General features: G+C 36.7%; 1 protein-coding gene across 2 annotated transcripts in view; it reads left to right on the forward strand.

Moving 5' to 3' along the window:
* Positions 1-27,832, forward strand: part of LOC116844153 (basement membrane-specific heparan sulfate proteoglycan core protein-like) — a 280,015-nt gene that overhangs the window by 62,374 nt on the left and 189,809 nt on the right. The gene's annotated exons all lie outside the window — the stretch shown is intronic.

Below are 27,832 nucleotides of genomic sequence, written 5' to 3' on the forward strand. Positions count from 1 at the left end.
TTCGCAATATCATCAAAGAGTATTTCATAGAAATGATTTCAACGAGACAGTTGGATACTAATGACTCAAAGTTGCGCAATAAATATTACGAGATACATTACGTCATCCGTGCAAGTCATCGTTACCAATGATTATATACTTGCTGCAATTACATAAGTTTTTAATGCATTTTGAATAGTGGAAGAGTAACGAATGAGTAAAACGAATAACAACAGAAAAGAAATATTCTATCGAGGGTCCAATAGTTTGCTAACTTATACATATTAGGATAGAATGAGATATTTAGAATATAATAAAAAATTTGTACTTGTGATAAAAACATCCACTCAAATAAAATATGATTTGTCATATTTTTGCTAATATTTCTGTAATCTAGAGGATTTTAAGAAAATGCTAAATGAAATATATAACTGCATTTTAAATTCTATAACGCTGCGATAGTGAAAATTTAAGAAACTTTTTTTCAACAATTTTTTTAGAGCAATGCAACATTATCAAATTTTTTTTCGTGTAGATTTTAATAATATTTTTTAAATGGCGAGAATATAGTTAAATTATTCATGAAGATCAACTATCACGTATATGATATGATGTGATATGAATAAACATGATAATCTGAAGGCAGCAAATCTTAGAAAATTTTATCTTTCATTAAAATTGCCCTTTGAATAATGGAAAAATGTGTCTCAAATTATATTTAGGAAATTTTAATTTATTATCCATATCGAATATTGTAACATATGTTGCAATATTACGACGTCTGTTGCAATGTTGCAACATTGTCGTAACAGATGTTGCATTTTGTAGTCTTTTACTTGTCCATGATACATGCATATGTCTCTAATGCATTTTATTTGTTAACCATTTGATTACGATAAGACAATACTTATCATATTTTTTTATTTTTCTACATATAGATCTGATATAAATGTGTCATGTTTTTTGAAATTTTCAATTTTTTTTTGTTTTTTGAAATTTTCTCAAGTCCTTTCTCAACTGAAGCAAACACATATTTCGTTAAAAAAGAACGTCATTTTATTCTTAAGCAAACGTTTGAATGATGTCACATACTATGTTGGAATGATGTCAGAATGTTAATGCTACGATAGTTTGCATTCATATATCTTACGATCTTTACGAGAATGAAGAATGAAGAATATGAGAGTGTTCAAAAGATTTATAGTTTGTGAGTTGCACTGCAAACTGAGATATGTCACGTACTTTTTATCACAAATTTTTATTTTATTTTATCTTATTTATTATTAAGTATGTTATGTTATGTTATGTCTAGTATTAAGTATTTTGTTATTTTGTTATCTATTAAAAAATTTTAAATAAATTAATGTTTTAACTGATGACGTTAAAAGTGAATGCATGCTCAAAGTTCCTACAAAGTACGTTGTAATAAAAAGATATATCCTAAAAATGATATTTACAATCGATTAAGCATAAAAAATACTCCGAATACTTTTTTTCTAAACAATCAATGAATAACCGTTAAATTCGTGTGATAAAATCGTGAGGAAAAGTTGGTTAAAAAAGGCGGTAGCAAAAGGAAAATGTTGGGAATATTTTAAAGGTATGTTTAATGATTGCAAGTGTGTCATATTTTTATATATTTTTTTATCTTGGCGTACTTTGCAGGAGTTTTTTTGGAGAAAATTTTTTTGGAGAACATCATTAAAGAAAGGAAAAATGTGCTTAAAGATCATAACTTGTTGATATCATATAAAATAGATGATAGTACAATAACTTTGTTCGCTGAAGGCTACCAAACACAGTTCTCACGCTTCTATCTCCAATCACCTTATTCTAATCTCTCAACATATATCACGTCACTTGAATGTTGAAGATGCGTCTCCTCTTTTAATTTCAATTAACTATTAATTATTAATTATGTTAATATATCGAGGTATAACGCTATGTCCGAAATCTTGGAAAATCACTCGCCTCTTTTGAAATTTCTTCTCCTCTAAAGTCACCTTCCTCTTATCAGCCTACCCTTTAAAAGAGCGATCTCTCGATCGCGAATCGTTGAGTCAGGAGCCTTAAATGTGTAAAGTTATCTTTTTATGCGATACATTGTGTAATTTTTAGACGGAAAATCAAATCACACATATAAATTGTTAAATCTTACACATATGTAAAAGTGTGTTTATTACACACTTAAATTTGCAGTGTATTACGAAAAGGAAAATGATTTACGTGAGGAAAAACTCACGCGTTTCCCAAATTTTTCCTAACGTAAATCGTTTTCATTTTTATATCAATTTTTTAATTTGCACACGGGTCGGCATAATTACTTCTACGTATGATTAGATCATGATTAGATCGTAGCATTAAGACTCTGACATTATTCAAACTTAATGTGTTTGTTTAAGAATAAAATGACGTTTTTTTTTACCGAAGTATGTATTTGCTTCACTTAAGAAAATTTCAAAGAACGAAAAAAATCAAAAAGAGCATTAAAAATTTCAAAGAACATGACACATTTATATCAGATCTATATATACAATAATAAAAAATACGATAGTATAGACTTATCGTGCCTGTAATGGTAAGTCTTTTAATTGCAAATCTGTGACACACTAATAATACACTAATAATACACAGGCAAACTTGGATCACAAGGTATAATGAGATCTGGTCGACAACTTTTTTTACGAGTCTTAATCGTGCTCTCTCGTACGTATGTATACAGTTAAAAAGTAAAATAAAAAGCGGAATCTTACTGTTTGTTGTAAGTATTACTGCTCCGTTTTGATTAATTTATTTGCTTATCTAAATTGTACAAAAAAAAAACAAGAAAATGTTAGAAACATATACTCTTTTCTCATTAAAATGTTAATAACAATCATTATTTAGTGTGGTAATCTTTGATATCGATTTTCTGAAGTACAGCACATGATAAGAAATAATGCAACTTAACAGTTAAAAGAACATAATATAACCCTGTTATACCCCGAAATGTATAAGTTTGGATTATATAGTATAGAATATCATAGATCGTTGATATTTGTACAGGCATTAAGTTAAAATAATTAATAACATTAATATAGATATTATAGATAAATAAAAAGGAAGAATTCTATCATTGTTTACGTTATGCAAATATAGCAAACAAATTTCAACGCAGTTGCGGAGAAGGCAACAAACGCACTAAATAATTTGTGGTATTTTTCAGTTAAAATTAATGTAACAATATGCAATAAGAGATATAACAGTAATAATTACAAAATATTTATTATATGGCAACATCTCTGCAAAAAGTTGTCGACTAGATCTCATTATATCCTGTGATCCAGGTTCACCTGTGTATCATTAGTGCATCACAGTGATTCGCAACTTGACACTCTATTATATACATTGAAGGAGAAGGATGACATGTGGCAATATGAATTACGCAAAACGAACTAATCATCTTCACGCAAGACATATATGTATAACAGAACGTCGGCGTTCCATAATCGTTACGTGCAATTTCTTGAGATACTTTACGTAACGATTGATACTCTTCCTCTAATTATTTAGCTGCTCTTTTGCATACACATACACACACAAAAAGTTGAAAAACATAATTATAAAGTGGCACAATAATTATCGTGGAAAATTAATTACATCATCTTGCACTAGCTATTATTATCGTCAACCAAGTGCCGACTTGGTGCGCACGTATTGCTTACGGCTCCGTTGAACCAGAAATGTATACAGAATAAATGTAGCCTATAAAGATATCACTGTCTAATGTCTTATGAATTTATAATATTAATGATAACCAAGGAAAGTTCTTCAAGAAAATAAAAGAAAGAAAGAATACTATCTATGTAAATCCTCATAATTGAACTGTACGTCAACGACAACTCTGTTGTGACAAGTTTATCGTAGAAAGTCATAATTGATGTATATTTTTATATTGTGACACTAATCATTAGCGTATATTGCAAATAAAGCGGAATCTATTTCTAAGAATATCCGTTATTTCAAATGCACGGTGAGCAGAAAAAAAGACATTCTTGTTTGGAAAATATTTTTATTTTTGACATGTTAATCTTCTAAATGAGATTACATAGCGTTAAACGAAAACGAGTTGTTTGCAAGAATATATATTTTATATAATTTTCACTGAAGAAAAACCTGTGTTTTCTTATTATTTAAGAATAATTTTTTTTAAATAAAAAAACACAAAATATTGGATTAAGAATATAAAGTTTTTAAATGTCAGAAGAAGATATCATTGTCATCAAAGTAATCATACTGTACGTCTTATGAGACTATTACAATATTCAAATAAAATTGTAACATTATTGAAATTCACAAGACTATAAAATTCTTCTAACAAGATTATATATTATTGCTTATGTATGAAACAATAATTGTTAATTTTGGTGGATAAGGAAACATACAAAAACATTATATATTTGATCCAATATTTTGTGTTTTTTATTTCTGAAAATTATTTTTAAATAATAAGAATATATTTATCTTTGTTGAATCACATATAAAGTGTATTTATAGTAACTTCTTTTCTTATTAAAATATTAATAACAATCATTATTTAGTATTTAGTACGGTAATCTTTGGTATCAATATTCTAAAATACAATACATGATAAGAAATAATGCAACTTAATAGTTAAGAACATAATGTAATCTTATTATATCCTGAAATGTTATAAGTGTGGATTACATATAGAATATCATAGATAGTTGATATTTGTACAAATATTTAATTAAAATGATTAATAGCGTTAATATAGATATAGATAAATAAAAGGTAGATTAATAAAAGATAGCGTTAATATAGATAAATAAAAAGAAGAATCTTTTATCATTGTATCTTATCATAATATATTTCTAGATAAGTAACTTATCTTTGTGTATAACGTTTTCTCATGTCATCCCATTTTTTATATGTTAAAACATATTTCAAACATATTTACATATTTACATATGTCGCGAAAACAAAGATATTTAAACATATTTATACATAAAGATATTCAAACATATTAACCTTCAAACATATTTACATATGTCGAAAATAAAGATATTTTTAGAACGAGCATGTTTCTTTTGCTGCGTGTTTTAAAATAAATATTTTCACTCGTGAAACATCGGCGGTGGGATGCACCGGATGCATCGGAGTGGGACGAAATTCCCGAATGCGCCCGTAAGTCGATGGATAGCGATGAATTTTTAACAGTTTAATCAATTCTCGGGGAAATCCGATAAGTATTGCTATTCGATTGAACCGTTAACGCCCACCTGACTAAAATTACACAACCATGTGTAATTCTGAAGTATCAGCGCGCGGCATTCACAGTCCGTGCGATTTATTTATATGAGCCGATTAAACGGAATGGACCGCTCGTCGGTAGTTTTCAATTACATTATTCAGCGATCACGCGGAACGCATCGGCCAGCGTAGCTGTCCAAAATTCTAATTACGTGCAATATTGCGCGCGCGTGTTTATACACGCGAGCGACATAGGAAAATGGTAGGAATTTCAGGCGTGTCCGCAAATTAGAAGCCGACATGCGGCTGCATCTACCGAGCATTTTCGTCACAATTTACTTTCAACTGGCGCTTTTGCGTAATTGCGAGTTTCGTCGGGAATTTATGCGATCTCTATATTCGCCGGGATACTTAGCTGAATTGTGTTCCGACTTCAAATTAATATGCCATTTTGCTGAAATCTCATGTCATAAGGTTGCGTGATAACAGATTAATCCGACTTGCGTACTACGTATTGCGTGCATGATATAGCCTTTTTTAATTCAGCAAGGAAAGAGATACTGATAAGGATGTTAAATGTGATGATGAAGTAAAAATAACAAAGCGCAAAGTATAGATGCAAAATATGGACACTGATAAAGCTGGTTTTGTATGAAGATTGCACGGAGATGAATACTCAAATAACTCTTGAAGTCGTAATAAAACGCATCGTTCAACGTGTTACATCATTGAAAAACAAGGAACGTTGGATAACGTTTATTCTGTGTGTGTCGCTTCGCCTTGCCATTACTTGACTCCCAGTGACGATATAAAATTGCCTCAGTCACCGTGAAGGATAAATGTATTAACGTGCATGATAGTCTCATAACTGAATCGTCCTTCGTCGTAGCTTGCTTTTCTTGATTGCACTCTAGAGTAATAACAATTGGCAATATTTGACGTAATTTTCAAATGACAGATTTATACGATAGATTGCCATTCATTAAATTGCATGATTCACTTTTCTTGAATTCTTTGTAGGTGTGTTACTAATACAGACGCTATATTGAGATTTTTGTGTATATAATAAGTATAAAATAAGAATTTTTTATTTTATTTATGATATATTTACGCATAATTCCAGTCATTTGTACATAAAAATGTCATTTTAATTATATTATAGGAAAATAAAAGTAAAATATTGTGAAAATTAAATTAAAATTATATTTTTGTCACAATGTTTTTGTAAAGCTAAATTATACTCTGAAATCGTGGTATATAAATTAAAATAACATATCTCTTTCTCTCTAACTCTCTTCAATAATTTTATTAACAATCTATGATTGATCTCATGATATTTCTTACGAAACATTTCACAATTACTTCTTCATTTTCTCAAATAATAAAGATTATATAACCAAATAATACTCAAATACTCAATATAACTCAAATAATAAAGATATGTAAATTAATAAAGATAATATTATGTTTATATTGCTGTTATATCGGGTTGAAATGCTCCGTATAAGACTAATAAGTTATCAGTGAAACTGATTGGAATTATTGCATATAACGTATTTAGAGCGTGCAATTTTGTTACTAAATATGTCGAGTTATTCTTGAAAAGTCTCGTACTGAGATGTCTCGCATTCAGCTGTAAGCTCTTTATTGGCAGTAATTGATACGGTTAACGACAAAAGTTAAAGAGCGCGAATCGGTGTTAATTTTTGTTTAGTCACGATTCTTGAAAGAAGTCTGTGAAATGAATTTGATTGGCGTACGACCGCTGTAGCAAAGCCAAGTGGTTTATATAAGTTTTTAAACGATCGTTGGTTTACAGATAACGGCTGTATTATCACAAAATGTGTGGAGTTCAAGTATAATCCTGTATATGCGTACTTTATCAAATGACACTGGTGTGGAACGAAAGCGTTATCATGGTTGTTGCTGACGATAAATACGTATGACGTGTCTTTGATTAAAAAAAACTGACCATTCAAGAATTGGCCATTCATATACTTGCTGTCAGAATTGACTTTGGCATGCACACTTTGTATGCATGCTCATTGAGACTATAGTGTGTTATTTTTAATTTCTTTTTCGAATATCCTTTAAATTATACATGAGATTTTGATGAGAAACTAGTGTATGATATTAAATACTAATACGCAGATATCATTATATACAAATTTTACAATAGTTACTTTGTTTTCAATACATAGCGATGGAAAGTTCATAATTTATACACTGAGAAAAAATGTACTAAATTTCAAAAAAATTTGTTTGGATACAACTGTGAACATATTTATTTAAATTAAATAATTGTTTTCTAAAATCAAAGAAAAAAATTTAAAACTTCTTTATTTAATTCTAGAAAATAATTGCTTAATTTAAACAAATATATTCACAATTGTATCCAAACAAACGTTTTTTGAAATTTAGTAAATTTTTTCTCAGTGTAGTAATATTCGAGATACATACATACACACATACTTAGATACTTACATACTCCGTTTTATTATCTGCATATCTCTATTAGATAAATGGATGCATAAATAAAACACTCTTGTTAGAAAAAAAAAAAAAACAATAGTTTCTTCGTATTTGTAGTATTGTGTATATGTATTCATCTTGATTTCGTTTCGAATTAACAGTAATATTTGAATAAAAGTGAGATAAATGTGTGGAACAGTAATTTTGTTTAATAAGTAGTAGTTTAATAAATACGAATGATTCCCTTGCCACTGAATACACTTCGTGATATCACTAACTCAAAAGTCGCGACAATGGGACATGACGGGGTGAAAGAAGCGTAATATCGCTGATCAGATTGAACGATGCCGATGACCGCTTTACTGCGCGGGGCGTGCTCTAAATTGCTGCATTAACTCGGGCCAAGAGAAATGTTGCAATTTGTGCGCACTTTGATACGCTCCGCCATGAACGAACGCGCGCCCGATAAAAAATTGGATCGTTCCGAATTTCTGCGAATGTACAATCGCGTGAATCTCCATCATGATGTGCATGTTTATCTAATTATGTGTGCAGTCGTGTACCTTGGTGCGTTTCACACAGCAACGCAATCGTCGCACGCAATGAGACCGCATAAGTTTTCACGTTGCGCTCGATCGAGCACGTCGTTTGTGAGTTTCGCGGCGTTCAAGGCTCAATTTGCGAAACGCCCGCCGTCCGGCACGTCTCAGCATTCAAATATCAATATAAGTTTCGTTAAGTCGTTGCAAAATGCGGGCTGTTGCGAGCACTCGAGCTGAATGCAGTCGTTACGTTTCCACCGTGCTCGCTCCATCCACCTCTGGCGACGCTCTCTCGCAGCCCTTCGCGGAAAGCACTCGTTCCACAAGCTCTCCTGCCATTCGCTCCTCGTTCGAGACAATTGTATGGCGTAGAAGGCGAGCATGGCTGAAAGATAGTCGGACACTAGCCCGCCGTGAGATTCTCCTTCGAATAAAGTGACAATTTCCAATGTCGCTGGAATCCCCGGCGCGGGGCGGAAAGGAAGCAGCCCCGGCGAATCACAGGATAATCCCGAACGATGCAGCAGCCTTCAGTATCGGTTTTACAAGCGACGGCACTTCTTTTAATGGACCTCGTGTCTGCGATGCATTTATGTTTACGCGAGTGAATCCGCAGCTGTCTCCCTCGAGTTTATTTTCGCGTCGATTGAGAGGGCTTGCACGCGATTGATCTCGCGGCGGTTCGAGCAACGCGACAGAGTCACCTTAATCGTATCAGATCCTCCAGACCGTTAACGTTATCTTTATAAAAATATCAATTGCATGGATATCAATTGATACGATGGCTAGGCGATTTATTTCCGTTCGCGTACGTGATTTGTGTGTTGGAAGTTTCGCTGCGGTACGAAAAAGAAACGTTCTTCTTGCTTGTGTGGCTGTGCGAATTTTTCTACTTAATGCCCGAGAATTTTACATGTGACATGTAGTTTGTGTGCAATATGAAGTGGCACGCGCGACATAAGCCTCTGACCGCAAAAATTTTAAATAAATAAAGCCGCAAAACTGGCCAGCAAGGGCCGGTTAGGTTTTCCACGAACGAGTCACCGTGAAATATTGTTTCACATCGCGCGCGCGAATAAAACATACACTTGGCGCCAACATGATGAACTTCTGTCACCGCGCTGAGTGCACTGCAAAACACAAGTTATGCAATAAATGTTTATAGATGCAAAATCATGCATTTATGCATGATTCTGGTTTGTTTCTTCGCGTAAAGACCTGCGCGCCGCATAACAAGATAAATATTCTCACTTGAAAGTGTGATTCAACACGATTTCTAGTCCGTATTAACAAACATTCGAGACGTAAAGTGGGGAACCCTCCTTCCTTCCCGGAATCAAGTCGATCTTACGACGCAATTCCTCGCAATTCCCTTGATCTTTGTTATCGAAAGGTACATCTCGCCGAGAGATAATCGCAGTCGAACGATACCCTCCAACTGAAACTTGCACACCATCAAGTAAAACGCGAGCACTGTAATGCGTGTCGCGCGTCCGTAGAAATGAGTGTTCCCCCGAACGTGGAAGAATGATGTCGGCACGCAATTTTCTTGATCCATCGCAGCCGTGTCGGGATAATCGCGATCGAATGATAGCGGGAGTTAAATCGATCGGGAATAAAGTAAAATGGATGATGCAGCGCGGAGCGTTATAATGCCCTGGAATATACTTTACGCTCAATAACCGACATGATTAATGGCGCAACATTCTGCGTTACGTATTTTGTTAAATAATCTATTTTTCGTGAGGCAGGAACAAGAGTTTGGCGTTAAATCGCAAATTAAAGGAATGGTTTGAGAAAGGAACAAGGGAAAAAAGAGAGAACGAGGAAAAGAAATAAAATTATTTATTTAATTATTTGTATTATAGTTCAGTTTTATAACTTTTTTCATTGAACATCAAGGAAATACACTTTAAGATAAAATATTTAAAAATTGATAAATCTAACAAATTGATAAATCTAACAAAATCAATATGATGTATACGTACGATTCGATTCTGCTATGTTAGATTTAGCATTTCTAAAGTGTTTAATTTTGTTTCTTTGGTGGTTTTAGTGAAAAAAATTATAAAACTAAACTGTAATGCAAATAATGAAATAATTGGAACAAAATCATCATCGAATTACTATTAAAAGTATCGATCCCTCTAAGGCGAATTTTGTCTTTCTACGGATTTAGACAGATAAAAATATTACAATCGTATTCAGCGATCTAAAAAATACACAGATTACATGTATAATTTACGTTATACTTTCTAGATAAAAATCAGTTCATTTTATTCATTGTCCTTTACCAAGGAAAGGAAAGAAATTTACTACAGTCACTAGCCATAATGACTACATTACCTTAGTTGCGCATTCTTTGGCAATACAGCAGCGAATTATGCGTATTGCGAGGCGAAATGTCGTCGATTAGAGCGAGAAACATGCATTCAACGAGCATTCGGTGCTCTTAAAAGCCTTGCGAAATCGTGTTTGTAATGACCTTGTTGGCTCTGGATTGGCGGTAGATGGTTTCTTGACCTATCTCGGCTATTGGAATGCAGCGGCGCTCATCCAATTATTATCAATGAATGTCGCTCGACTGCTCGCGTCGGCTCAGCGATTTTTACACCTTGCTGAAAATGATCGTTAGGCTCTAGATAATCACTCGACGGCCGCTGATGAATTTCTCGTTTGCATCGAGCCTCGGCAAGTATCCTGAGGCTCCAAGGTTTTCACCGGCATCGCAAATTTTCCTACTCTCCGTTATCGTTGCATGGAAAATTGAACGATCGGTCGGATTTCTTTGTAGATTGAGCTTGTGCGTTGCGAAATATTCTTCGTGACAACCTTCATGTCAATCTTCGTATCAATTTAACGCAAAGCAGATATGTAAACAAATAACACGAATAATATGTCGAGAATTAGTGCAAAAATATAATACTTGGACGCTATTGCATTATTTTGAGGAACGAATATAGTTTCATCATAGAACAGTCAAAATAACACACAATGATAACACAAATAAGATATAACTAATAATAGATATAACACAATAATATAACGGGTCCCTAGATATATAATCAATATAAGTTTACAACAAAAGCAAATAAGAGCCAACGCTGGTAGTATAGTGAGAGTTGCAATAAACAACAATATTTACTGCATGAAATTAATTACATTAATATACAAGTTCGGATACGATTTACACGATTAACTCAAAATACAATTTATAAACGTTTCGATCCTAGGTTTGGACCCTCTTCAGTGTTTTAAAAGAAATTATACAATAATCAGCAACATGTTAAATTAACCCATTAATCTATATCAAGAGTATAACACAAACGTTTCTTTGCACGGATCGATTTCAACACAAATACAAAATAATTTTTTATCGTATATGAAAGAATCATAAAGGTCGTTGCAAAACTAGCTTTTACTAACGTATATGAGATAAAGAACGAAAAGAAACAAAAATAAAGTGTATAACAATCTTAAGTCTCTAACACTATAACACTAGATCTGATAAGCAGACCTCTTATTATTTGTGTTTTAATATATATTTTGTGGTACGTGACATGATCGTTACAGTTTCAAAGGCAGTACATATCAACAACTAATTTTTACATTTTTGTTAGTCTTATTAGACACTTTATTTTTGTTTCTTTTCATTCTTTATCTCATATACGTCAGTCAAGTCTAGTTTCATAACAATCTTTATGATTCTTTCATACACAATAATTTTATATCGTGTTTATTTTGTGATTATTTTGTATTTGTGTTGAAATCGATTCGTGCAGAGAAATGTTTCTGTTTTTTTGCGACTATTTTTTTTTAGACTGAACTTCCTCGTGCGCACTGATATAATAACTTAGAGTAAGACAAATATACATAGCAAATTACACAGCAGATTGTACAAGTTCAGGCAGGTCAGCTAAAATAAACAAGTCTATTTGTCTCGATATTCAAAAGACTGATAGATAATTTCAGAGATATTATTATTAACTCTTAGCGCAACATTCATATTTCTGTAACTTATTCAGCCTGATGTTTACTTCTAAAGAAGTGTGTTTCTCTGCAAATTGAAGATATTTAATAAGTATATTTGAAAGTAAAAATATGGGAGCTGACTGTAATTGCATACATGATACTAGCAAAAAAATTGCATTTGTATTTTATTGACATACATCTATTATCAATATGTTGAGTTAATAATTAATATGTAATAATATTTGAGGATATAATTTTTTAAATTTGAGCATTTTATCGGATACTCCATTCCATCAGAACTCTATGTGCAATTATATATACGAAACGAGACATTTACTTGCTTATTTGTACATTAATCTCTCTCTCTCTCTCTGTTTCCTCCTTCCCATACTCAATCCTTTTCTCTTTTATACTCATTTACTCTTCTTACTGATTCAAAGTTATAAAACGCGATATAATAAGGCTCACCGCATTGCCGCATATTCTCCTTTTATCCCACTTAATTCCACTTAATTTATGGTAATATAGCACGAAAAATACTGTTCTTGAATTACAGTTTTTAATCGTATACTAGATTACGATAACATGCCGAAACATTAGCTCTCTGTAATCCAATTTTACTAGATATCGCTTTGCTTGCTGCGAGCGCTACTGGTATCTATGGAAAAATCTTTCATTAACGTAACATTTAATATAGGTTTATGTGTGTGAGCATATCTCGTTCTGTGTGTTTTTGCTACTGCTTCAACGTTGCGTTACAATGAAGAAATTAAAATTGCGCAACGTTCAAAGCGACAAACATCATGAAATACGTCAAGCGGGAGAGATCCCTTTTTAAGAATTTCGCTAGACACATACGAGATAAAAACGAACTTTGCATTAACGCGACACAAACAGGATAAAGGTGTTTTCTGCAGAATATTCGAGATTGCTTTGTGTACCATCAAATTTAGCAGGGGGAATCTAAATAAAGCTCAATCTCTGTAGAGTTGGGAAGTCAAATCACGCCCCGACCCGTGCCCACAAAATCCCAATTCCCAATTCCGGAAATGGCATTGTTCCCGGAGAGAATTCGACCTCGAATTAAAGCTTTTTATCGCGTGACCGACGGTAATTCTCATGGCTTCCGGAGATACTTTATTGAAAGATTCTCAACTGCGTGTAACATATTTCCGCGCGTCGTCGATAACAACTCGATTTGCTGGAATGAATCGTCAATAATTTCAGTGAAATATTGCGACAGTTAATAGTGCGGAATGTACGTGAACAGAGGTTACATATCATCGGGAATACCATCATTTGTTCTCAATACATTCCTGACGCGTTGAATAATAATTATGCCAATTAAATAATCATTTAGAAATGAAAGAATAATTATTATTCGTATTGAACACAGCCTCCTGTGTATATACGAATGTCCAAAATTCATGACGGACTACGCATTAGAAATCGTGGAATACTTTTGGAAAAGCTCGGAATGCTTTCTCCAAGCTTTCTCACATTCGAAAATATAGAATATAATATGCTCTACATTCTTTCTCTCTTCAAATACTCGGTTTTAAACATTGTTAACAACTTACTGAGTGACACAAAATGATAATCCGTCACGTGCACGAGTAGGAGAGACCGAGTCTAGTTGGTCCAAGGGGTATGTAGAACATGTCCTTTGTTTATATATTTGTCGTGAGAAGAACAGTGGAAGCGAAATCGCAGAATGGTCTTTTTGAAGCACAAGTATTTTTCTCTGAGTTTCGTTAAAATCAGTATAATATTGCAATTAAAAAAAAATTATTAATTAAAAATAAAAAATAAAAAACCATTTCAGCCAAGTAAATCTTTGAGAATGTACTCGAGAATGTACTCAAAATTTCGTATTAATATTCCCTGTCGTGAGTGAATAAATTTAAGTGGCATGAGTTAGAATAAAGTTTCCTGCAAATGTATAAATAACTGTTTCGAATAATAAAAACAATTTTTATTCATAAAATGGTGGAAATCGAGCATATAGATGGAAATAAGTTAGCCACTATTTAAGGCCCGGTAGGGCTGTGGAGATTTGTGGAGACCACGGAACTACACTAATTAGGATATATATTTTATATGTATATAAAATAGTCACGTTGCAGCATGATTGTATTTTAGTTATTACAAAAGGAAATGTACGATTTATGAGATACTTTTGCGGACATAAAAACATAGAGGGAGGTTTTTCTTCATTATATTTGTACAATCAATCTTAGTAATTAGTTGCCTGAAAAGTTGCAACTTGAAAATTCTGAGAATTGTGTCATCTGGCTCCGGTCTTCCCTACAAGTAAAAGAAAGTAGGAATGCATAGAACCCCATACAGAAGAAAATCTTTTCGCGACAAACTCTCTCGAGGACTCCACACACACACACATACACACACACACACACACACACACACACACACAAGTGTCGAAATTTCAGTATAACGCATTATCTGCCACGATTTTGCACCATTAGCGGCTACGATTCGTCGGCTCGGGCGAGAGTAGGCGGGGTTAAAAAGCTCTCGTGCCGAGGGTAAGTTCGAAACTTTTGCGATGAAGGGCATAAAGTTCTACGCGGGTAGGAAGCGCCCCGGTGATACCAACTACGGTAACAATGAAATGCACTGTAACTAAGCCCCTTTAACCCTCCCACCGCCGACGTGTCCGACTATCCCAGCGCCCTTCCGTTCGCCCTTCCTACGACGACTGGTACGGCCGCACTTTCTCGAGCTTTCATTTAGGAAAACAATTGTGAAAGCATCGTGCACCAAAAGAGCAAAGCGGTGCGCGCGGTTTGAAAAGGGGAAAAACCCCCTCCCGCTTCTCCTCCTCCTCTTCTCCTCCAGCCTCCCCACCCACATGCGCTTGCGAGCATTGAATACTCTCGTGGTGTAAACTCGCACTCGTAGATTCGTTCGTTGCAAAGGATACCGTCGTCATTGTTTTATTTCGCGGCCGCGAGAACATGCTCGCGTTGTTGTATGGATTTCCTGCGGCGGATTAAAGTGCCCTTTGTTGTAAGTCCCGGGCACGCGAGTTTGCGGCGAGCGCGCGCACGCGCGCCTAGCCGCGATTTATTATTTAATCCTCGAGGAGCAATCGGTGGCTCATCGCGGAGATGACGGTAAGCAGTGTTAGTAAAGTATCTGAGAAAGTGAAGTGAAACCGCGCGCAAAATATGCGTATCTTCACTTCTGCGCGACTGCACCGAAATGCGCTCAGGGTCTTTCAGCGCGCGGGATCGATATCCAGCGGCAATTTCACTTCCCCAGCGCTCTCGTCTCACGAGAACCGCGAAAGATCATTACGAGTGAGGCGGAGAATTCAAGTTTCCAATTAATTCATTCGAGCGAACGGCTGGCGTTCTGGATCGGACGGTATTTAATACCCTGTAAGGGCGCGCGAGTGTTTCTCCGGCGGCAAAGACGAAGCTTAATCAGCTTGGTCCTGCAGGCAAGCGCAAAATGCTTCGGCATCGGATTCGCTTCGCGGCGCTTTCATTTCGAGAAACAATGGTAAAAGCGTTGCGCGCGCGTCAAGAGAAACTAAAAAAGAAGAAAAAAAAACCCCGGCGCGCGCTTCGCCTGAAAGGAGGAATTTCTGCGTGGTGAATACTCACGTGGTATAAACTCAGTGGGGCTCGGTGAATCGTTCATTGTAAGGGTGATGCTCGGTTTCATTCCAATACCAGGTAGACACGGTCGCATTGTATGTAGATCCCTCACCGGGGAATCAAACTGCCCGGTTGTCGGCGAGATGGAAACGCGGATAAATTTATTTCATCTTGGGAAAAGAAATGCTCCGAGGACGTTTCCGGAACGCCAATATTGATGCAGCGCGAGAACGAGCGGACGCTTTCAGCGATATTTCCCTCGCAAGCGGTAATAACATATTTAGAGAATGCGATTGAATGCATGCGCGCAGTAATCGGCAATCAATCTCCCTACGAGTACGTGACTATCGAAGTCTTTATTAATTCTATTCTACGGCCAATCTGCTGTGACATTTTTCCAGAGGGAAATATCGGGGCCACGAATAGCTCTTCAGTTATAAATGTATGAATAATATAAAGAGCGAATTAAGCTTTACGAACGCGTGTAGACACAACAACCTTGTCCCCGGATCGATCTCGGACGAAAATGCTTTAGCAAAATTTTATTACACGATTTAATTGTGAGCCGAGCCGCAAGCACGGCCATCTTTCGCTCAGAAGAAATTCACTGTGAAACGATCGGAGAGTTCGATTGAATAGAAGAAAACGTGCTCAATTTGGGACATCCCTGGACGTTCATTAAACATTCCGCATAGAATTTCCCAAAATTTTCTCAGATGTAACTTAGATCTCAATTAGAATATTCGAATTTGTTCTAAAATTAGTTATCCTAGATTTATTTACTTACAATTTACCTTAAAAAGAAGCATAATAATGAAACTGTTCGAGTATTTATACTTTTTAGATATTTGTAAAGTGTGCGTAAATACTCTAAGCGTTTCAGATATTTTATTCAACGTAAATATAAAATAGTAATCGAAAGAGAGGAAATTTTGGGAAAAATATTCGGTAGAGAAAATGAGATTTCTCTCTGTTTGGATTTTTCGCTCAGAATCACAAATGTTACACTTCTAATCCGATTCTTCGTGGAGATCTCACAATCAGTACTCATCATTTTCTTGGAAAATCGGAACGGATTCCAGTTGAATTCCAGAAAGAAATGTAAGAAGTTTTCTTTATATATGCGGGATCAGAGAAGTCATAATTATTTTAGGGAATCGGACTGTGTGTGAATTCTAATTAGATCCCAGGAAACTTTCTATGCGGAATGCGAAAATGAACATCTCTTGCGCGCACAAAGGAAGTTTTATCCTCACGAGGACGTCCTGTTGAGAAATTTTTAATGATTATTAACAAGTTACGCCTGGTTAATCGTCTGAGGTATCGTTTTGTTCGCTGAACTGTCTCCCACACAAGAAGCTTAACCGTCCACGTCACGGTCCGAGAAATCCTTCGACCTCCCTGTCTCTGGCAGTTAACTCGAGCCGGAAACCAGAGTTCCATCCTCTGTTGTCGGTTAGCCGAGACCTTCGACCGTCTTTCTCGTTTGAACTGTATAATTGTACATTCGAACGAACGAGGTTCTGGCTAAGCCACGGATTTCCAGGAGCCACTGTATTTTCATCACGAGCACAGTATGCTGATTGTCGAAGTTCCCTGTGTGGTTTCACGTATGCCCGATTTCGACTTTGGTGATCACGATGATCGTGATCACTCAGAAATCCGTTCACAAAGTTGAACACGAAGAATCTCTGTTTATCATACATTTTTGAGAGTCCCGTAGTGATAGTAAGTGTTTCAAACATATTTCGACGATATACACGTTTGCAACAACGAAGTATATTTATTGTATACTTAGCGATTTTGCAAAGTATTTCTTTTGAGAATATTTGGTTTATTTCAATTAAATCTCTTGTTGAGCTATATGATATTTTCCATAACAATTATATATTGTTTACAATGTTAATTGATATTGTATATTGTATATTTAAATAGAAATTAATTGTTTATATTAACAGTCGCTATATATTAACATTGCATGATGAATGTAGCAGTCGAAATTGTGAAATCAAACATGATATCTGTTGCGCAGCTACGATTTAAACAGCACTTAATTGTTTTAATGATAATATGTACTCTGTGTGTTGCTGGTTTATTACAATTGATTATACAGTAGGACTTCATTATAAGCCCTCCTTCTACAAGTTTATTCCTCTCTACATATATTTTCACTAACACTACTCAGAGTCCTCTCCACATTACTCACTGAGAGAAAAATGTATGATATTTGGAACTATAATGGCATAGTAAAAAGATTATATTATAGTTAGGAATATCTTTTTTACAGCAAATGTCACCATAATGTTTGTAATATTTACAATATAAGCATAGTATAACTGACTCATATAAAATTTTTACCAAGAATTATAATTATTTGAAATAAAAAACATAGTAAGATAGCAAATATTAAATGGTAAGAGAAATTAACTATTTTATATAGTCAATACAATTGGAATATTTGGAAAATATGGGTACATATAACTATATTCTCAAAGCGTGCCTTACTATACACATAGAGTAATAAAATGGTGACTATAAATGTGTGTTCATTCTACTATATCTTCGGTTTTGGATGAACTATAAATATATGTTTGAGGCCAAAACAAACTATAAAATATAGTGAGATTATAGTTATTCCAACTATTTTTTTTTCTCTCAGTGCAGCATACTGGGCATCATTCGTGTACACACACAACTGATCGTACGAGCATCGTATGTTCTGTATTTTATGTCTACACTTGCGGTGGGCGACGATTAGAAACTTTTTCTAGTAGCGAAGGGGAGCTTCGTTATAAAGACGCATTCATATCTTGGCAGAAAAGCAAAAAACAGAAAAGCAGAAGCCAATCAGAACTCGTGATGGTAGTAGTTGACTAGTTTCTGCTTTTCTACTAGCGCGAGTTTTGATTGGCTTCTGCTTTCTGCTTTCTTGCCGAGGTGTGAATGCGCTTTAAATCCGTCTTATAATTCTACAACCGCTAAACCGGTCTTACGAAAATCCTATTATACTGGTGGTTTTCTTTTACTTTATCATACATGGAAATAAATCAGATATTTTTGTTTTCTTTACGTGAAGCCAAAGTAACAAGTCAGTCTCCGAGTCGAAGTTTTGATCCTACTTTCAGTCTCAATATCCCATTTAACGCCTACTTCGATATTCTGAAAGTTATATCAATCTCTTTTGATTTTATTTAACTTACTAACTTTGCCAAGAGATCCTCTTTAAAACCTGCGGTCCCTATTAATAATAGTTACTTGAAATTCTTCTCAAGTGAGATATTCAAATCTGAGTTCAGAGTAAGGTAAACGTTTTTTTGTTGAATCGTGATTATAGTGTCACGTATTTTATATAATTTAACTGAGAAATTTGTATCTAACTTTGAATAAAAATCTGAATATTTCATATGAGATAAGTTTTAAATGACAACTATTAATATGGTCCACTAGTGGCTTTTTGTGCATTTTCTCGTTAAAAAGCACTGAGTGGGATTCGAGTTTCCATGTGTGCTCGACATATACTGATCCTTCAAAATGTAAAGATGTTAGAAATTTTAGGTCGAGAGAGTAGAGGGTTGAAATTTCAACTTAAGTCGAGACGGTATTTTTTATTAGTTAGATTCACGAAGGCAAAGTGTCTCGTCGAGCGCGGCCGCCAAAGGGGTGAATACTCATGGCTGAAGCGGTGAATCGGGAATCCGACAAAGCGATACGCTTGCACCCAAAATCTTAGGAACGCGCTCTCCGCGCGATTCTCCGTAAAGCTGGAATTTAAATTGCGCTCTAAGCTCGCCAGGACCAGCTTTTCCTTCTCTCGCCGCATGTAATTTGCATATTTCGCTGTAACGATGAGAGGTGCTCGATAGCGCGTTAAACCGAGCAAAGAGATAACATAATGGCCGTACTTGGGGCATGGATGGGTCCGGGCGTTTCGGATAATAGGATAGCATGGGCCGAGATCGACCTTTAAACGACATGATAGTGTTTGACGTAACGACAGATTCCGAACCGATGCGGCGAGCGTCCCTCGTTGCATATCGGTTATGGATTCGGCCATCGAGTCCTCCTCGATGGCGTAAACTTTGCCAGGTAATTAAGGGACGCTTGACACGCACGGACGGGCTGAAAATCCCATCGCGCTGTTATTTCGCCGCCCTCTGATATGGCCTGACTGCTACCGTGGCGCAGCTTAACGCTTTAATCTGCCCCGCGTCGGGCAACTTCTCGCCCACGGATTTTCGACGAGGGGACGATTACGGAGGGGTTTGAGCGACTGCGTGTTCGGAATAATAATTATTGTTGTTCAGCGAAGTCGTCAAAACGTGTCGCGGCATGCAAAAGTCCTGGCGACAGGTTCTTTCTACGCTCGTGTGCGAAGCAGCGTGAGATTTCTCCTTCAGGCCGGAACAAGCCGCGATTGTGCTCGCAGGGATTTACATGTGTGTCGTGCGTCAAACATAACGTCAATATGTGTGTTAGGGAAACGAAGGATCAATTTATTCTCCCCGCTAAACCGACCAAAAGTTTTCACCAGATATACTTGATGGTGTACAAGCATCTCAATGAGTAAGTATAAGATAATCCTAAACATAATATAGCTGATGAGAATTGAACAAGGAAGGCCTTTGTAAGATTATGATAATTAGATCCATTATGGGTCCACATTAAGTCACTAATGTATTAACTTACAAACCTACCCAAAAGTTACATTTCCGATTTCTTTCTAATTTGGCACAAATGTAGAAATACAAAAAAATATTTAGGTCATATTTTTTCATTTTGAGTTTCCCACTTTGAGTTTCACGGGCAGTTTATAACTTTTTCATGTTCTCACTCCTATCATCAACAAATGCAACAAAAATACATAAGAAATAAAATTGAATACAAAGTATAGTTAAATAATTTTAACAAAATCATAGGCATAGTTGAAACACGAACCATTCTAAACTTCTTTAGCCGAGATCCCAACCTAAATATTTTAAATCTGTGCTGAATTAATCAAAAATGGTTTGAATCTCGACCAAATTAAGAGAGAGAGAGAGAGAGAGAGAGAGAGAGAGAGAGAGAGAGAGAGAGAGAGAGAAATCCGGCAATTTTAATTAAAATTTTAACAAAATCGTTATAGCTGAGACACGAACCATTTTAAATTTCTTTAGCCAAGATTCAATCAAAATATTTTTTGTACTTCTACATTTGTGCCAAATTAAAAAGAAATCGGAGTGTGCCTTTTAGGTAGGTTTATTTGTTAGTATAATGTTTTATACTGTGAAATATTTGGATAGCAAAATTTTTTTTAGAGAAGCATACGATAAAATTTCACGTGTTAGTAATAAAGTGCCAGATTTTTTGAAATTATTGAATAAAATGTTAATTTTTTCACTTTGCTCACAAAATAATATTTTTTCTCTACATAGAGCAGAAGATTTCTTTAGACTTAGTATTCTTACTTGCAAAGTGTTGCATGACTTCTTAGGATCCAATAATATATTTAAAGACCTAATAAGCAACTGAATGGGTGAACTATGATCAGTATTATGGAGTAAAGTTATAGGACGATGCACTGACGTGATATTCTGAGCTTTCCAATTATTTTCAGCGTCGGAAGATAATGCGGTATGTAGTAATGCAGTGCGGCCATTTCCGTGTATCAGGCACGTAAATGTTCAAGTACACGCGAGCGTATCGTGCAATATGCGTACGTGTTTTCCGGTTGGTGGCGCCGACACTACGCGAAATTGTTTCGCTTCTGTTCGTTATAGCTCTACATAAAGCGGAGGAAGACGCTTACCTTTGTTGCGCGGTGCAACTTTTATATGTACCACGCGGGCGTGTAATAACGCCATTCATTCCACTTACCACGAGCCATTCACCACTTGGCTGTAAAAGGATCGCCAAGTTTTGTTGCTGTTAAATACCATTCCACAAATCCGCCTTTCAACGAAACACGCGTCCCGTTGCATCCGCGTGCTCCTGTTTCGCGTGAGCTGGCGACTTCTGCGCGTTCATTGCGCGCTCTAGCTAGGAAAAAAGCTATCTAATAAAATGTCATTAAGGACTGATTTTTCTCAAGCTGCCGTCGTGTCTGCGAGTGCTTTGGGAAACCTGTTGTACAGACTTCACAGAGGAGTTTCTCTCCCCAAAAATATAGCATAAGACCGACTCCATTGTTTCATTGTCCGCGTTTTTTTAATAGTGATGTTACGATATTATTGTGAGACAAATCACACGACATTTTAACTCGCAGGAAAATTTTTCAAAATTTTCTCGAATATACTATTACGATTAGAATACCCAAATTTATGTGTTCCAAAACTGATTATTTCGATACTAATTAGAAATCTTCTAATTCTTGTTCCAAACATTCACGGGGAAAACTGTTATGATCGCTACAATCACGTTCTTTATAATTAGAAAAAAGTTTATGTAAATTTAAGTCAAACAAATATTGCACTAAATATTGCTGTTATTATATGCAATTCTCACACACAGTCATACTTTTTATGATACGTAATTTTCAATCAGTATATCCTCATATACGAGATATCCAACACCATTCACCAAATATTGAGTTGTACTAAGCATTAAAATGAATTAAATAATAAATCAGTAACTATTGCTCATTTAAAAAGAAATGACAAAAGACTTTTCGTTTCGGTTTGTCTTTTAGTATTTTTTGACAGTTGGCGTGAGACATTCTAAATATATTTTATACAATTTTCTCAGAATAAAAAATTGAAGAAATAAAAAGTTTTTTAATTATTTAGGATATTTTACTGAATGATGACATTTATTAAATATATAATTTGTTCAATTTTGCTGTAAAATGAAGACTAGAAAGAAATGAAGACTTATTGATAAAACTTTGAGTTTTCTGTTTAGAATTGTATATGTTTAAAATATTACACTTCTATGCATATGTATATAACTAGAATTCATAATTATTTTGGAAAGTGGAATTCAATTCCTATAAAATTTTCTATATGAAAAGAGGTCAAACACTATCGCGTTATATCATAAAACCATAAGATAGCGGCAGTCGTAACGCATGGCGCGCTGCAAGCGGGACTAAAAAAAGAATTGTTGTCGCGGTTCTCCGTAAAGCCATCCAATCAGCAATATTTGTTTCGAAGTACCAACGTGACGCGCGTCGTAGTCGCGAAACACACTCGTCGTTACGACGCCGCGCTTTGACTGCATTACGGTAACATTTACGATTGCAGTAAAAAAAAAAAGAAGAAAAAGAGAAGACAAAAAAAAGAGCAAGGGGAGAATTATCAATGCCGAAGAACGTCGGTTTACGAGCGGGTCACCGCGGATACATCGCGTATACACGGGAAAAATGTGAAAGCGTTCCCGCGGTGATACGCGATCAATTGCGTGCGTGTCGGGCGATTGTGTCTTAAACCTCGACGGTCATAAAATCGGCTGGTACGTGGTGCCTAAACGACGGCGAACTGCTGCTACCGGTCGGTTGCTTGTTCGTCGGACGATGATGCGGTGCGTGCCATTCCGGCATTCGAAGGAGGCCGCGGGCGATTTGACGGTGCCGGGTGCCGCGGAAACTATTTGCTATCCCGCGTGTTGTGCGTCCGCGCGATAGACATCGTCGGTAACTATGCGGCGCAGAAGTCAGGCTAAATTAAACTGGGTATGGTTCGGTACGCGCCACTCGGCTAACCCCGCCCGTTTCAATTGCGCTCGAAACTATTAGCCCCGGCATTCTGGCCGATCACCGATCTTGCTCCATGGGGTCTTGTTGTAAATACCCGTGACTTGTTTCTCGTCAGAACATGCCGTACAGTCCCGTCGCCTGCCTGCCTGCTTGTCTACAGGAGTTAATTGTCCCGCCGAGGGATGTGGTCCACGCAGAAAGAGCCTGCAGATCACTGGTCCAGATTCATGAACAAACAGTTTTGAAACTATTTTGGATTTAAAGTAAAGTACGTAGCTACAAATATTCAAGCGCCAAAGTGATCAGGTTTCAGAAATATCGCCCATTGAGTACTCCTCAGACTGCCTCAGGCAGTTTGCCAAGGTTTAGGGTCTGAGTTTTCGACGCTATAAAAAAATCCATAACCAAATATTGACTGACAGTATTGTCGCAAGTAACAAGTCTAGTCGAGATGTGATTGTTGCGTTGTAAGCGCAATGACCGCGATTACAGTTCAACACGGAGAGTATTGACTTCATCTTGTGGAAGTCGAATTTTTAACGGGCCATATCTTTGGAACTGACCACTTTGATATTTGTATATTTGTGATCTACACACTTTATTTTAAGGCCAAAATGGTTCCAAAACTTTTTGGCCATGAATCTAGGCCACTCGTACTCTGTTCCAAGATTTTCCCAGATACGATTCTTTTGCTTGAAATCGCACGCTTGGGATATTACACTTCTAAGCAGAACCCATAATTATTTGTAGGGACCAGATTGAATCCGAGTTAAATCCTAAAGGGTTTTCTATACGGGCGTTGCTATTCCAAATATTTAACGTACCGGGTCATATACGTTCGAGTTCTCGACGGGAACGTCAAAGAATAGAGAGAACGAGACGCTTGGTCGCCCGGGGACAAAGTAATCAAAACCACGGACGGAGAACGTTTCGCCTATTCGGCGCGCCGCGTGAATACTGCTTTTCTGGGACGTGAAAATCTCGTTAGCCATGAGTCAAGTTCCCTTGGAAGGTCGAAGATCAAGCCGAGAAAACGCCGTCGATCCACAAAAATTCTAACGCATCTCCGTCGTGCCCTTTCTTCGCCTGTCCGCCTCCGTAGTCTACGGAGACGTTTGCGCGAGGCGCAGATTACCGCACGTGGGTTAAGCCTTTAGGCGAGACGACGAAATAGCTGAGCATTTTTACGCCCAACGACGACCGAGGCGACGTTCTCTTTGAGAAACGCGCTCGAAAGAAAATGAGTAAATATAGGCGCCAGTTCAAACTCTCTCTCTCTCTCTCTCCCCTCCGCCACTCCCTCCTCGTGGTTTCGCATCTGCCTGAAGAGAGTAAGCGTCTTTAGAAAATACCATCCTCTTCAACGGCCCTTTCTCTGTGCTTCCACCACGCCTCTGGCGCTCGCCCTTTTTATGGGCGCATTTTCCTCCTCTCGAAACAGCGCTAAAAAGGGGAATTCGTGGCTAACGTCGTTCACTTGCTTGGTTGAAAACCCGATTGGTGCTGAAATAGCGATCCTTCGATGCTCGTTCGAGCTCTCTCTAACCCTTTGAGAATCATGCAATTTTCTCTCGTGCTCAACGCAAAGGAACGATCTTAGCAGTTTACGAAAGGATGCGAAAGAAATGATGTTGAATCCACAGATTTCAGGCTGTACGATTTTCGCAATGCGACGTGCGTGTCGTGTGTTTTCGGTGAAATACTCTGGTAGCTATTGCTTGTAATAATATCGCCTGTGTATTGAATTATCTTCTTCTTCACACGGAGAGAAAAGTAGAATCGGCGTGACAACGAACGAGTTGGACGCCTTGTAGGAAACAGAATTTCCGATTCTTGGAACCGAATTTCATTCATAAGAACCGGAAATTCTGTTTCCTTCAACTAGAACGGTTCATTCATTGTCATGTTAATTCAACTGAGCTTTCTCTCCGTGTGAAGAAGAAAACAATACAATGGCACAAATGTGCTATCGATTCTTGCTTATGCCATCTTACTCTTCAGCGCACGCACTTCCCTCTTTATTGAATTGAAAAAAAGGAAGTGTCATTATGCATTACGCATGAACGATGTTTCGAGTGCAATCACCATCTTTTTCGACGTTCATCGTGCTCCACCCTCGTTTTTACCCTTCTGCGATTCGCTATTGAGGGATCCTTTCATATCTCCGGGCAGCCCAAAAGTGGGGCCCTTCGACGATCTTTCCCGGGCAAGAAAACCTTCACTGGCACAAGATGCCCCTTCGATCCGATGAGCTCGACAGCTGAGATAAATATCTCGCTTCGAACATCGGAAGAAGATACATGCTGGGCGTGTCCGATGAAAAGAAGCTGCTGCGGGGGGTAAACGAGCGGTTATCTGGCAGGACGAGGAGAAGGTTCGAGACGCGTGTCCCGGAAGATAAACAAGGAATTAGCTAAGCTGCCGAGAAGTCGCGAGACTTTTTGGCTCGTAAATAAGACCGCTTCGCGTATCCACCGCTCTGCGGAATCAGATTGCTGTAAATTGTCTCAGTCGTCGTCGTCGTCGTTCTCGTCGTCGTCGTCGTCGTTGTTGCTAAGGCTGAAAGAGAAGGACCGTTGGTCTGGTGTGGCTGCGTCCGTCGTAAAACAGGAGAAGTCTTTTTTCCCCTTTTTCTCTACCGGAGGAAAAACAGAGAACGCTTGGGGTTACAAGGGCACGCCACACTTTGGGTGCTCGATACGACCTCCCTTGTGTCTCCTGTAGCGGAACTGGAGGAACGCCTCGAAATATGGAACGAAGGTTTTTAGTTTCGTGAAATACTTTCCTCCGCGCGACTCACTTTATGTGTACGTGTATATATGTGTAAAGGAAGCCGACTCGAGTAAAAAGTGGAACAGCAAGTGTCGAGCGAGTGTTCCTAGGCCGCTTACGCGTAAAAGAAGTGCTGCAGTGTTTATGTGACTTCTCGCGTAATTATATGATGAAGCAGTAGCGATTATTACTTTAAGTTGTACAACGATAATAATGCAATTTTCACTTCATATACTTTATAATTTCACATTATTCACTAATATTTTAAAAGATATTATTTCCCCAGAAACGATTACATAGCTATTTAATGGTGGATTGTTCTTTGAAAGGTTGAAATCTGAAAGAAAAAGGAAATTTAAAGTTTTTAAGTTTTCTTAAAACTAATTACAGAGAGAAAAGCGCTGTCGACTTAACGTGCGATATGTATAATTGCAGATCGACAACAGTACACACTGTACTATTAAAGTTAGGTTATAAGTATATCGAGAGTCAAACAAAAATCAAGATGTTCCACTCTGCTCACTTTTTTCTTATATACGTAATCATTATTGTACAGCGTTCAAACTACGAACGTAGTACGGCATTAAATGAAAGAAAAATTAATTTTATATAGAAGAAAGATAATAAAAAGAGTACCGCTCTTTTATAATCTTTATAACTTTGATATCAAAGTAATAGACGGAACGTTCCGAAATACGTAAGACGAAAAACTCTGATCTTTACGTTTCTCGAATGTCGAATTGTATTTTTTTGATACGCAATAAAATAGTCGAGTCCCTTATTACGATAACGATGCAAATGAATGTGAGTTCGTTGAAGGCAGTACTTTAAGATGGGAATTTATGAAAACTTAAAAGGCCACACCGCACGACAAAGCACCGCACGACAAACCGTCGAGAAAGAAAATATCATTTTATTCCGAGTCTTTTAGGACCCGAAGTGGAACGACTGAAGGACGGGAATTACGTCCAGTGGACAGAAGCGTGTCGCCCGTGACTGAAAGACAATAAGAGAGCGACGACATGGAAGTGTGAAGTTTCTCGCTTGGAAAGACGAAAAGATCCGCCGTCCGAGTTCCGCCCTTCTTAAGGTGCAGTGACGTCACAGAAAGTTCGCCGAGCTCTGTTGCGTTCCCCGGGTCGTCCTCTTGGCCAACGTCCCGCTTTGTTCCTGGATCTTCTATTTTCACTGTAAAAATCTCTCGTGACCATTCGCTTAATTCATGTTCTTGTGTAATGATTAAACCAGTGTTTGGTAGCATGCCAGCGCGATCGTCGCGTTTGTGTGTGTCCAAATGATGTTGAGAAACTACTACGTACAAACAAGCTTCCTAAGTGTGCTATTAAAGCAGTATTGAGCATTGATTTATTCAAATTACCCTTGACTAATGTGATCGACAAATTAATAATCAAAATTAATCAATCGTATCATATATATGATCATGAATAATCGGTTGACGAAATTAATTATTGATCAAAATATTTAGACGATCACATCACTTAATAATTAATTGTATTGATCGATAAAGTTATTTAATATTGTATATG

Source organism: Odontomachus brunneus, unplaced genomic scaffold (genome assembly GCF_010583005.1).
Source record: "Odontomachus brunneus isolate Ranch 3 - 2012 unplaced genomic scaffold, Obru_v1 Obru_scaffold_039, whole genome shotgun sequence".
Lineage (NCBI taxonomy): Eukaryota > Metazoa > Arthropoda > Insecta > Hymenoptera > Formicidae > Odontomachus > Odontomachus brunneus.